The following is a 12,846-nucleotide window of genomic DNA, read 5'->3' on the forward strand; positions in this document are numbered from 1 at the left end:
TAATGAGATGTAACAAGGGAACCCACCCTATAATTTTCCACCCACGGGTTTCTCGCGCATCATTTTTCCAACCGTTCTAAATGCGGCTGGTAAACAGTGCATTATGCAGGAAGGTTGGGGCTAGAAAAAAAATCGCTTCTGAATACCAGTCCTACCCATTACAGACCAGATTGGAATATAACACTTGTGGTAGGGAACCCCCAAAACCATCCGTTGAGCTACAGCTCGATAGCGTGGATATTCTCACTGGCGTTTGAGTTGCCTGAAGAACAGAAATTTCATATGTTCACAATAAGAAAATGAGGTGAGGGACACCAAAAGTTTGTTTGGGTTTACACAGAATCTGGGGTTAAGAGTAGATTTGCGGGGACGAGCTAAGAAGTGGAGGAAATAGTCTTATAAGCGGAAGGGAAGGAAATTGGGCGCTCCAAGTCACAAAAGAAACGTGTTGCGATGGACCAAAAATTGGGAGTGTGTGATGATAAAAAGGATTGAGATGGACAAAAGAATGCATAGAAACAATCCTAGAAAACTTTGCAAGTACTGCCTCTTCAAGTATATCCAGGTTACTTAGAACGTAGAATAATAGGATTGGAAAGGACCTTGCAGGACTATTTCAACACCCTGCCCAGGGCAGGAGATCTAAAATCACTCAGGATTTTCTTCAGACTTGATGAGGTGGATACATGTGATCATAGAAAGAAGAACAGAATAATAGAGTTAGAATTAGAATTCTTTTTATTGGTCAAGTTTGATTGGACACACAAGGAATTTGTCTTGGTGCAAATGCTTTCAGTGCACATGAAAGAAAAGATACATTCGTCAAGAGTCAAGAATCATCAGGTCCAACACTTAATGATAGTCATGGGGTACAATGGAATAGAAAGATATAGGAATAGAATTTAAATAGAATGGGATGGGATGGGATGGGATAGAGAACAGAACAGAACAGAACAGAACAGAACAGAATAGAATAGAATAGAATTCTTTTTTGGCCAAATGTGATTGGACACACAAGGAATTAGTCTTGGTGCAAATCTAGTGTACATAAGAAGTCATCAAGAGTCAAGAATCATAAGGTACAACATTTAATAATAGTCATGGGGTAGAATAAGCAATCAAATCATACTAGGAAACAGTCAATAAAAATTGTGAGGATACAAGTGACAAAGTTATAGTCCTGCAGTCACAAGTGGGAGGGGACGGGCGATAAAGAGTGATGAGAAGATTAATAGTAGTGCAGACTTTGTAATAGTTGAGCAGTTTTGAGAGAATTATTTGTTTAGCAGAGGGATGACATTAGGGGAAAAAACTGTCCTTTTGTCTATTATTCTGGTGTGCAGTGCTCTATAGCGTCATTTTGAGGGAAGGAGTTGAAACAGTTTATGTCCGCGATGTGAGGGGTCTGTAGATATTTTCACAGTCCTCTTTTTGACTCGTGAAGTATACAGGTCCTCGATTGAAGGCAAGTTGGTAGTAATTGTTAGTAGGGACTTTGGAGGTCTTCTAGTCCAACCCTCTGCTCAAGCAGGATACCCTGTATCATTTCAGAGAAATGGCTGTCCGATTGCTTCTTAAAAGCCTCCAGTGATGGAGCAACCACAACTTTTGAGGGCAAGCTGGTCTAATGATTAGTTGTTCTCACTATCAAAAAATATACTTCAATGCCTTGATCATGACTTTTTCTTTCAGTTCCCAGACAGTCTAGAAATTTCTGCTCCCTCACCTCATCTAACTGCCTTCTTTAAATGCTGTAAAAATCAAAGAAGGCATCAACTTTTGGGGAGTCTGCGTGGAGAAAATCAATATTCAGAATGTTTATGGCAGCATTTCTCAACTTTGGCAGTTAGAAGATGGGTAGACGTGAACTCCCATGTTGGCTGTGGAATTCTGGGAGTTGAAGTCCATCCATCTCCAAGTCACCAAGGTTGAAAAAAACGCTGCTTTATGTCCTAACAAAACCCAACTGAAAGCCATGTCTCTCCACGGAAGAACAATACAAGTTTATCCCTAACTTTATGGCATTTCTTTGAGTTTTATAAAGGCTGTTCTCATTATTTATGGAATGATCCATTGGGTACAGTTAAAGCATTGCAGATTGTGAATGAATTTTTCAAATTGTTTGGGAAAGATCCAGATGTTTCACCTTGTAAATAGACTAGACATTTACCAGGGGTTCTTTTGGCAGATATAAGAGCAAATCTATCATGATGGTGTAAGGGGGAGGAAAAGGGTCCTAGCTCAGTAAAGAATTCTCTCCAGGGAGGGTAAAAACTCCATAAATCCCCTTCTCAATCAATGAGACCTTTACAGCAGTTGTAAGGGCTAAGGATATAAAAGAATTCCTTCATGGATTTATTTTCCAGAGAACTCCCTTAATCCACAAAACAGAATCCATTGTGACATGAATGGGCGTGTAACTCATATAGTTCATTACCGTCTGTCTTGAAACATTACTTAGCTCAAAAAATGTGTATATGGAATACCGATCTCTGGAGAAGTTGCACATTTTTTAAGGAACTCTTAGATATAATTGACAAAGGTGGACCTATTTAGGAAAATTGGATGGAGGTTTTATATATTGAGGAGGCTTCTGTAGGAAGAAAAATTTGTGGGGAAAAATGTATAAGAACATTCTGGAAGCAACACCCAACTTCGCTAAACTGTGTCAAAATGTTGGCTGCTATTTCTCCAGATAGTGCTTGAATTAGGGCCACACAATTGAGTGCAAAATTTATGTTGCTCAGTGAGAATTTGTTAAGTAAGTTTTGCCCCCATTTTACGACCTTTCTTCCCACAGTTGTTAAGTGAATAACATCGTTGTTAAATGAATCTGGATTCCCCATTGACTTTGCTTCTCGGAAGGTCACAAAAGTGGATCTCCTCACCCCTGGACATTTCAGAACCCGATGCCAAGTATTTGAATTTTGATTGCATGACCGTGGGATGCTTCACAGTTGTAAGTGTGAAAAATGGTCATAAGTCCCTTTTTTCAGCGCCGTTGTAACTTTGAACCATCACTAAATGAACTGTTGTATGTTGCTTTACCTAGCTCTGCAAAAACCATGATGTCAATCTCAGTAGGTCTTGAGGAGCAGAAATCCCAAGGGCTCCTGACCACCCTAGATTTTTTGAACAGGGATTCCTTACATCCCAAAATTCTTTGTGGGAGCTTTAAACATGGCTTTGTTTAAAAGAAAAGCAGCGATCACCATCTTCTCTTGCCATTTCCAAGCAAACTCAAATGCTTTTCATTCCATCTCCTTCACATTTTCCTCCTTCAGTCGTTTTCTTCAGTTTTAGATCCAACTACCACATAAGTTGCGGGATTCAAAAATTTTTACTACTGGTTCTGTGGGTGTGGCTTGGTGGGCACGGCAACACCAGTTAAACGCAACTCCTTTATTGTTGTAGTTTTACTAGAGGTAGCAGTTGCTGGATTTTCTGCCTCGTGTGCTGAAACAACAACAGGGTACCTTCATTTTGATCAGGGATATCCTACTTGGCAACTTAACTTAAGACTTGAGGACTTCAAACTCCCAAAATTCTCCCGCCAGCCCACCATACTTGCTTCAGAATTCTGGGAGCTGAGGACCACATGTCTTAAAGTTGTCACGGTCGGACACCCCTGATTTCAACTGGAGCAAAGTTGCAGAGCTCAGAAAAATGGAACAGGCTTCAAGCTTGCAAGATCACAGAGCGAGTCTGGCTGGATTGGGAAAACTATTGTTATCCACACTTTCAACGCTGGCACGATCCATACTGAAATAATTCTGCTTTACTGGCCTGTAGGTAAACACCGCATATTTGTGCAGGATAACTGTCCAGCTGTCCCTTACCCCCTGTGGCTTTGCGTTATCACAAAGGAAACACGACGCAGCCAGATGATATATTTTTTTTCTAAAAAAGAAAAATTAAACTATCAAAACCACACAACACCCTCTCTTTCCCCCAGCAGATTGCCTGATTTATCCAGCCTCGATTACAGGGAGCAGAGAAGCATTCTTGGCACGCTGTCAATTCTTCATTGTGTCCCAGGCTTTTTAGATGTTTGCAGAATTGTTCACGTACAGGCATTAAATGGGGCCAGGACAGAAATTGGCATGAAGGTCCTTTAAAGCAGTGGTCGCCAACCGGTGGGCCGGGGACCACGTGTGGTCCATGAGAAAATTTTGGTGGTCCACAGAGAAATGTTCCCCCCCACCAAAGCAATTAATCCAGGCTGCGTGGGAACACAAGGCTTGCATCGCTTGCATTGCGAACAACACGAAGTAGTGAGGGGAGGGGGGAAAGGGTGGAGGGGGGAACTTGCCCCACGCACCCCAAGCTCCTGGCCAGGCCACGGGGCTACTTCTTTCCACTTCTTTCTTCTTCTGCTTTTGGCTGCATGCAAGGAAAGCAGCCAAAGTCTTTCTTTCTTTCCCCCAAACTCCACCAGAAATGAGTCTTTGGGACCCTGCAAGGCATCCCTGCTCAAAGAGGCTGCGCCAGCATGATAAGTCTCACAAAGACTCATTTCTGGCAGACTTTGGAGGAGGGAAAGAAAGACTCCTGCTGCTTCTGCTGCTTTCCTTGCATGAAGCCAAAAGTCTCTCTATCTCTCTCTCTCCCTGAGACGGAGCTGGAGATGGTATTCTGCAATCCCAAATGAAGAACGATCGATCGGTAGGAAAACGGAGTGGGGAATTTTCCTGCAGACTTCTTTTGGGAGGATTTTCCCAGGGTCTCTGGTCCACAGGATTTAAAAGTATGAGTTTGGTGTTCTCTGAGGTCCAAAAGGTTGGAGACCCCTGCTTTAAAGTAACCTTTGTTGCAAGTCAATCGATCAGTCAATTAGAATAGAGCAGGTAGGGATCTTAGAGGTCTTCTAGTCCAAACCCCTGATCAAGAAGGAGACCTTGTACCATTTCTGACAAATGGTTGTCCAATCTCTTCTTAAAAACCTCCAGTGATGGAGCACCCACAACCTCTGAAGGCAAGCTGTTCCACTGGTTAATTGTCCTCACCGTTAAGAAGTTTCTCCTTAATTCCTTCTTTTAAGTCCTTCTTTTCTCAAGACTATCCATAATCAACTCCTGCAACCTTTCTTCATATGTTTTAGTCTCCAGGCTCTTAAATTGGTGGGTCTATGACTGCTTCTATGCAGGATTCTTCTGTTTCTGTGCAACAAATCTAGTGGATGATCTTCTTAGAAAATTCAACACTTTCCGATATGAAGCGAACTGTCTCCCCCGGAGATTTTATTTTATTTTTCCTGAACTGAATTGAATTTAAAGTTGCCAAGGCTAGTGAATCTGCTATACATATTAGAGAGATGGTAGAGTGGAGAATTCCCCCAGCCATCATAGCCTTAAAGTCTCAAAGTTGCCAAGGTTGGAGACACTCACGCACAGGGTGTGAGCATAAATAAGATGCAAAGTCTGTGCTACATTGATAAAGAGGTTTCTAGTCAACAGCATCCAGCAATGATGCTACAAACAAGGCCAACTGGATGAAACCTTTTGAGAGCTCGGTTGAGGGCAGGTCTCTTAGTATCTTGCAGCAAAAACATGGAATCATTATGAAGAGTTCATATTTCCTGAAGCCCGATGCTACCCAAGCGACCAGAATATGTGTTTTCCTCCATTAAACAATCCTTGGTTCAGCAGGAAAAAGATGGTCAGATTCCCTAAGAGCAATTAATAGTCATGTCTTAAAGAACACCAGAAGCTGCAGGAAGCTTAGAATCAGGTTCTCCTGAGAAACAATAGCTTTATTAAATTGGATACTTTATCTATGATTTTAACAGTCTGGAGGTTTCCTTAGTATTTGCCTAAGGATAAATAGGATTTCAGAAGCAATGACCTCATTCAGGAACTGATGTTATCAGAGCCCTGCTGTTAATCTTCAAACTAGGCTGATTTGGGGGTAACCACACCACCAGGTTGAGGCACTGGGAGAGGCTGAGGCTGTTTCTATCATCAGAAGTATAAAACTGCTTTTACTGGAGGAAGTTCAAGGCCACCCAAGGAGAAGAGATCCATAGAACACACCAAACAAGCAACGGAGCGATGGGAAAGACCATCGGTGTGCATTGTTTCTTGGGATGGTTTTAACCAGCTTTGGCACCAGATAATTTGCTGCAGTATTTGCAGCCGGAGTGGCCAAACATTCATGGAGCCAGAATTCATGAATGAGATTGCATTCCTCTAAACATTTGGAAGCTGGACCCAGACACGACCATATTTATTTTTTAGATTTTTGTAGAGTTTCCTAAAGTAATGCTATACTGGGGCATTATGAGAAATTAAAATGGTGGAACCCAGCAATTTACCATTTATTGATTCTTCTATCTATGAATACCACTAAGGACAACCGAATAGAACAACCAATGGAGGACTTCTTCACCAGATCCTTACCGAGAACTTGGTCGTCATGCATGCATGGCAGTCTCTCAAGAGCTCACTAAATCTCCTCTTTTTGCTGTCACTCAAAGTTCAATCAGTAAATCTGTCAGCAGGAACTCAAACAAACCTCTTCAGATTGGCAGGTTGTGGAGACCTCCAAAGATTTAATAAATAAGGAGGAACTATAATAGCACAAGGGACGTGGTGGCTCAATGGCTAAGATGCTGAGATTGCTGAGATCAGAAAGGTCGGCAGGTTGGTGGTTTGAATCCCTAGCGCTGCATAACACAGGGAGCTCCCGTGACTTGTCCCAGCTTCTGCCGACCTGCCAGTTTGAAAGCATATAAAACTGCAAGTAGAAAAAGAGGGACCCCTTTGGTGGGAAGGTAACAGTGTTCTGTGTGCCTTCAAAGGCATTTAGTCATGCTGGCCACAGGACCACGGAGACGTCTTCAGACAGCACTGGCTCTTCAGCTTTGTAATGGAGATGAGCCAGAAATGACTAGTAGCTACGTGCGAGGGGAACCTTTACTTTTATAATAACACAGCAATGGAGAACAGGCTTGTCTCTGGGTCCTACTGATCTTGAACCAGACCTATCATCAACTCTTATTTTAAAATTTTGGAAGCAAAGATATGATAGATTGAAGATCACCTGGCCTTGAGTTTCTTTTCAATGAAGATGTTAGGGCATGAACCTAGCTAGAATGTAGCGAGAAAAGACATCAACTTTTTAAGAGAAAGTTATCTGCGTTTTAGTATCTAAATTTCATTGTCTATTGATTTTATTTTTTGCTTTTAGGTATAACAAATTGTGCTCCCTTTATTGAAAAAGAATTCAGTTGTTATTTTAGTTTCCGTTCTGCACATAGAAAAAATCCTCCCCACCGCCCCCCCAGCAGCAAGATTTTTCCATCCAACTTCTGGAAGTTGAAATTTTACCAAGAAATGCATGCATTCCAACAACGGCCTTACCCACTCTATTAATATTCTCACTGTCCGAAATGGATTGACTTGAACCCACATTGCAAATTAATTAAGTTTCTGTTTTCTATATGCTCATCTCTGACTTTCCAGCTGCAATGAGTTTGTAACCCATATTCCTTGGATCAGCTTGCATCATTTTTTTTTTAAAGTATATCCTTAGAACTAAAAGGTTTACTGCATTTTTAGGACAAAAAAAAAATTAAATATTGATAGGGTTGAATTTCTGTATGTTTGTCTTCAGTTTATTATAGGAACAGGAGAGGATAAATAAAGTAGATATAAAGTGATTGTCCAGTTCTTCACCTCTTCAATCTGCAAGTCCTCCCAACTAGTTTCTAGTGTTTAGGGTTTGGTAGCTACAGAAGGCACCTGAGGTTCACCAGATAAAGTAGACAAGAATCAAAACAGATGTGGAAGGTCCTGGATGTGTGGACTTTATAAGCTGAAATATGACCTATTCCCAGAATGGGGAAAGATTAAATTGCTTTGCAGTTCCAACTGGCCTGACCAGAGTCTTGACTGGTTTCAGACCGAGGTTGATGAGACAAATCAAGGCAGAAAGTCAAGAGTTTGCCCATCGTTGGGGCCACCAGGGTTGGGTTTCAGCCACATCACAGATATCAATAGCCGAGGCTTATAGAGATTACTGTCAAAAGGCACCGAGTCCTTGCCCTGTCACTCATTGGGGTTAACCATGTTTGCTCATATGAAATGGATCATGTGAGTTATTGACACAGAAAGAACTCATTAGCATGCTAGTTCAATGTGGTGTTGAGTGACAAAAAAAACCTCACCTGGAAGATGGCGGCTGGAAGTTTATTTGTTCTTTCTTTCTTTCTTTTTTTCTTCTCAGCCAGGGATGATGGGGCAACCATTTTGCTGGATCAGAATGAAATTGAAAGACGGTGCGGACCGATAACTTAAACAAGTGCCTCTTGAATTGGGTTCAAGGCTCAAGGTGCCCTGTGGAAAAGGTGACTTCTCAATTGCCCGCAAGTGCACAGCACAGTTCAAGACAATTTTTGATTTCAAAAGTCAAGAACAAGTGTTGCAAGGAGTAACAGTATCCCAGTTGTATTCCAATATTTAGACCTAAAGTGATGATCAAAAGTCCTACAGATCTCAGATCTACATTCATAGGAACTCTGAGCTTCAAAAAGTTGTCCCGTAAAAATTTATTAAAAAGTTGGCTCTGGTGTGTTAACTGATTGAGGTTAGAATTTGGCTGCATTGTTTGTGTTACTGGCTCAAATGATTTTTTTCCAATGCATCTCTGGCACCGTTAACACTCCAAAACTATTTCAAATTACTCTGGGGAAAAAACATAAAACAAAAGATGACAGATATAACTGTACATTTCCCATTATATTTGATTTAAGGAACAGGTATTGGGCCTTGAGTTCACCAAAAATCAGGAATGTATTTTCTCTTCTGCTTAAAATAGTGATCAGCCAACTATTGATCTATCTTTCAAGGCTGAAGAAGTGAAAACACACTGGGTTTTCAAATAAGTTCTCAATCCTGTGAGCCAGCTCTTCAATTTTTTTTTTTTTTAAATAGCTTTTCTTTTGTTCTCTGACAGCTTTCCTAGATGGTTGTGTGTGATTATCCAAGCCCATATTTTTCAAACTTTCTTTTGCTTATCAAGTGAATGAGGTTGTATATTTGATTTCACGCATTGTTTGTAGGGTTGGGTTACCACATTCTTGTTCCAGGAAAGAGATCTTTCCCCACCAGATCTAAGAGACTTGAGCTGCCATGGCGCTAATGGAAAGGTTTTGCTACCTTCAAGCCACCCTTGAAACTGTAATGGCTGATATTTCTCCGCGGAGCTTCAAGACGATGATTGGCTTAACTCCCATATTGTGCCTTTTGACCTCTGACATAGAGAACATACGATAACAAGCAGGAATGAGGTCCCTCTGGGACAGTGCTAAGGTCTGTGGTGGATTAATCATTTCCAAGCATAACTTCTCTCCCTGAGGGTACAGTGCAATGGAGAACTGAACGGAATTAACCGCATGGCTTTTGGCTGATTAAGAAACCTGGAAGGAATTTCATCTTCCTTCTTCTTGGCGACCGCTTCCATAGCACCTCAGAATGCTGCTCAGCTCTGGACACAGATCTAAGCTAGGCTGCTTCAAGCTCAGGACGGAGCTGCTTTGCTTTCAGAGACAGGCGGGGAAGGGACGAGCCCGGGGGAGAAAGCACAAGTTTTGCAACAAATACAGGAACTTTGGATGTCTTCTCTTTTGAAAGAGTTGAGTTGTTGTGAATTCATTCATTTCCTCCAGTTCACTGGATTGAACTGGATGAGGAGAGGAGAGGAGAGGAGAGGAGGGAAGGGAAGGGAAGGGAAGGGGAGAGGAGAGGAGAGGAGAGGAGAGAAGAGAAGAGAAGAGAAGAGAAGAGAAGAGAAGAGAAGAGAAGAGAAGAGAAGAGAAGAGAAGAGAAGAGAAGAGAAGAGAAGAGAAGAGAAGAGAAGAGAAGAATTTATGGGCCAAGTGTGATTAGACACACAAGGAATTTGTCTCTTTCGGTATCCATGCAAAGCAACAGAGTAATAACAATCATAATAATAAAACCAAGAAGAGAGAATAGTAAAGAAGACAAGGGCAATGCTACAGCCATACAATATGGCTAAATATCCTTAGGCATAAGACAATGCTGTGGGAATTAGGTGTTCAGCAGAATGATGGTACAAGGCGGGGAAAATGCTCTCTAGCAGCATCCTGAGGGGAGGAGTGGAAAGAGTTGGTGTCCAGGATGTGAGGTGTCTGTAGATATTTTCTCAGCTCCAGATTGAGGCAGCCTTCACGCAACATGCTTAACCTGGTGAATTAGCCCATGCTCTCACTTTTGTGTTGGCTGCAAAGACGAAGAAAAGGAAATACAGACTTAGTCGCCTTCCCTTGACCCTTCCATCCATCACCTGGGGAGTTTAAACTCCTCCATAGGCCTAAGACAGGGGCTGGAGATGTTGAGTCACTACAACTGACAAGACTCCAAAACACCTTAGCCCAGATTAAATGATTTCTTAAGAGCTGAAATATTTGTGAGAACGCCCAATCTCAAATGTTCACTGTTTGTCTGAACTTTTTATTCCAGTGTGCAAACTTGCAAAATCTGTTGAGAATCCGGCCTTATTCTTCTTATGGTGTATCCCAACCATCGCACAAAGAAGGTTTAGTGCCTGACAAGGCTGCCAGTCCATCACTACAATAGCTATCTCACACACACACACACACACACACACACACACACACACACACACAAAATATTCTGTGCAACAGAATTTCCTGAAAGATTCGTTTTCCTTCTTTAACTATCACATATTTTAGTCCCATACTTATGTGCGTACATTGCTGCCTCTGAGAATTGTGCCCTTTGCATCAGCTGAGAAGTTATTTTATTTTTATTTTATTTGTTTTTTAAAATTATTAAATTAGGTCAGCTTTCCTATCTTTGCAGGTACTATACTCTTCAGTACCTCCCATGAATTGATTCCTTCCCAATCAAAATATTGTCACTAGAAAGCGATATCTAGTATGATCTCCAAATTCCTTAAATCTTAAAGGATTTGGGAGATATTTATATTTGGTGAATTCTGAAGCTTGAATGAACCCAACTTGGATTACTGGTTTTATATTAATTTAATATTTTATCTTGCATATTGTATTGTCCACATTGTCTCTCTCTCTCTCTTTCTCTCTTGCTCTCTCTCTCTCTCCATATCTACCAATTTCTATCTATCTGCCTATCATCTATCTATCTATCTATCTATCTATCTATCTATCTATCTATCATCTATATCTCCATCTCTGTCTCTCTATCTTATCTCTATTTATATATCTATATCTATCTATATCTCTCACTGATTATTTATTTAAACATATATGTATATTAGTGGTGGGATTCAAAAAAATTTACCAATTCTGTGGCCGTGGCTTGGTGGGCATGATGTAGTTTGTGTCTTGGTGGGCGTGGCAGGGGAAGGATATACTGCAAAATCCCCCTTCCCTTCCCACCCCACTAACCTGCTTTCCAGCTCCATTCTCCTGTGCAGGGCAACCAAAGGAGACCCAGCCAATCAGCCGGGACTCAATGGGAGGCGGAGAATAGATGGGGGCGGGGCCAGTCAGAGGCGGGATTTGCCGGTTCTCTGAACTACTCAAAATTCCCACTACCAGTTGTCCAGAACTGGTCAGAACCGGCTGAATGCCACCTCTGATGCATATTAGTGACTTTAAGTAAATGCCATATGCTAAATAAATAAAATAAACTGGACAAATATCTTAAGTGCTGTTCAGATTCTCCCTCCCTCTCATAAAAAAAATGGTGGGATGGAACCAGCTCCATGAAAAAATATATATAATCTAGGACTAGGCATTTTAAAAAAAAATTAATATAGAACAGGGAGGTTCATCTCACCCAATGGATGTTTTCAGCTTCACTGGTCACTGGGTGAGTGAAACTTGTGAATATTTTTTCTTCCCTTCTTCCTTTTTAACAGCCTCATGGATGTCACTGATGAAACTAATTAGCCATGTTCTCCCTTTATTAAAATCATAAATTTCCCACTTTGGGCCTGACTGGGAGTCCAGAAGGTCGAAGGGAGGCTGGCATAAAATTCCCTGACTGATTAAACTCTCTATAATACGTTGCAATATTTTAGCCCTGTCAAGGGACTTATCAGCCTGTGACGTTCGGGGTATCTTCCTCCTCTGTTTTCTGGCTGTTATTTCACAGACAGTAGAGAATGGAATGGAGACAAGAAGAGGAGTGGGAAAGGCACCCCTGGCATAAACAAGCACCCCATTCTTTGATTAACCCATTGGCAGAGAAACTCAAGCAACAGGGAGTGATAACTCATCCCAGCCCTGTGGTTCCTCCGTAGGGATCACCAGCAAAAGTCGACCTCTTCTGTTTTAGCTTGAGCCAGAAGATGGATGGAAGGACGGACTGTGTTACCTTCGCCCTTTGTCTCTTTGTCCCTTCAGCCCCTTGTCTTGATTGTACCAAGAAAGTGTTTGTTAGTGTTCCTATAGATTATCCAGTGAGCAACCCATATGCAGAATTCAATTCTGCAAAAAAGAATGGCCCAGTGTTTAGATCAGGAAAAGACTGAACTATTATCTTGAAGGACAAGAAAGAAGAGGAGGAGGAGGAGGAGGAGGAGGAGGAGGAGGAGGAGGAGGATGCGGCTAGGGGGTCCTTGATACTCTCTGACCTTGATTGTTTTCTTGCAGATGTTTCATTACCCAACTAGGCAACATCATCAGGGCTAGAACGGAGGGAGGTTTGAAGAGGAGGAGGAGGAGAAAGTTTACAAGGCCCTGAAAATCAGACCCTTCTAATAAGAAAGGCCTATAATGACATGCTTGACATTGCCAGAGTTCACACCATGTTGTGGAATAGTCCAAAAGATCTAACACCCAGGGTCTCAATCCTCTTGGGGACACACACACACACA

General features: G+C 41.7%; 1 long non-coding RNA gene across 2 annotated transcripts in view; it reads right to left on the reverse strand.

The window, feature by feature from the left end:
- Positions 1–12,846, reverse strand: part of LOC148124858 (uncharacterized) — a 254,455-nt gene that overhangs the window by 181,939 nt on the left and 59,670 nt on the right. Inside the window, exon 1 of one of the 2 annotated variants that reach the window (XR_015744993.1) lies at positions 4,944–5,002. The exons of the other annotated variant lie outside the window; for it this stretch is intronic. This is a non-coding gene — a long non-coding RNA (uncharacterized LOC148124858). Of the gene's footprint in view, positions 1–4,943; positions 5,003–12,846 lie in introns of those variants that run through there. 2 annotated transcript variants of the gene reach the window in all.

The sequence above is a fragment of the Pseudonaja textilis genome, chromosome 11 (assembly GCF_049901715.1).
Source record: "Pseudonaja textilis isolate UNSWEBS1 chromosome 11, rPseTex1.2, whole genome shotgun sequence".
Classification (NCBI taxonomy): Eukaryota; Metazoa; Chordata; class Lepidosauria; order Squamata; family Elapidae; genus Pseudonaja; species Pseudonaja textilis.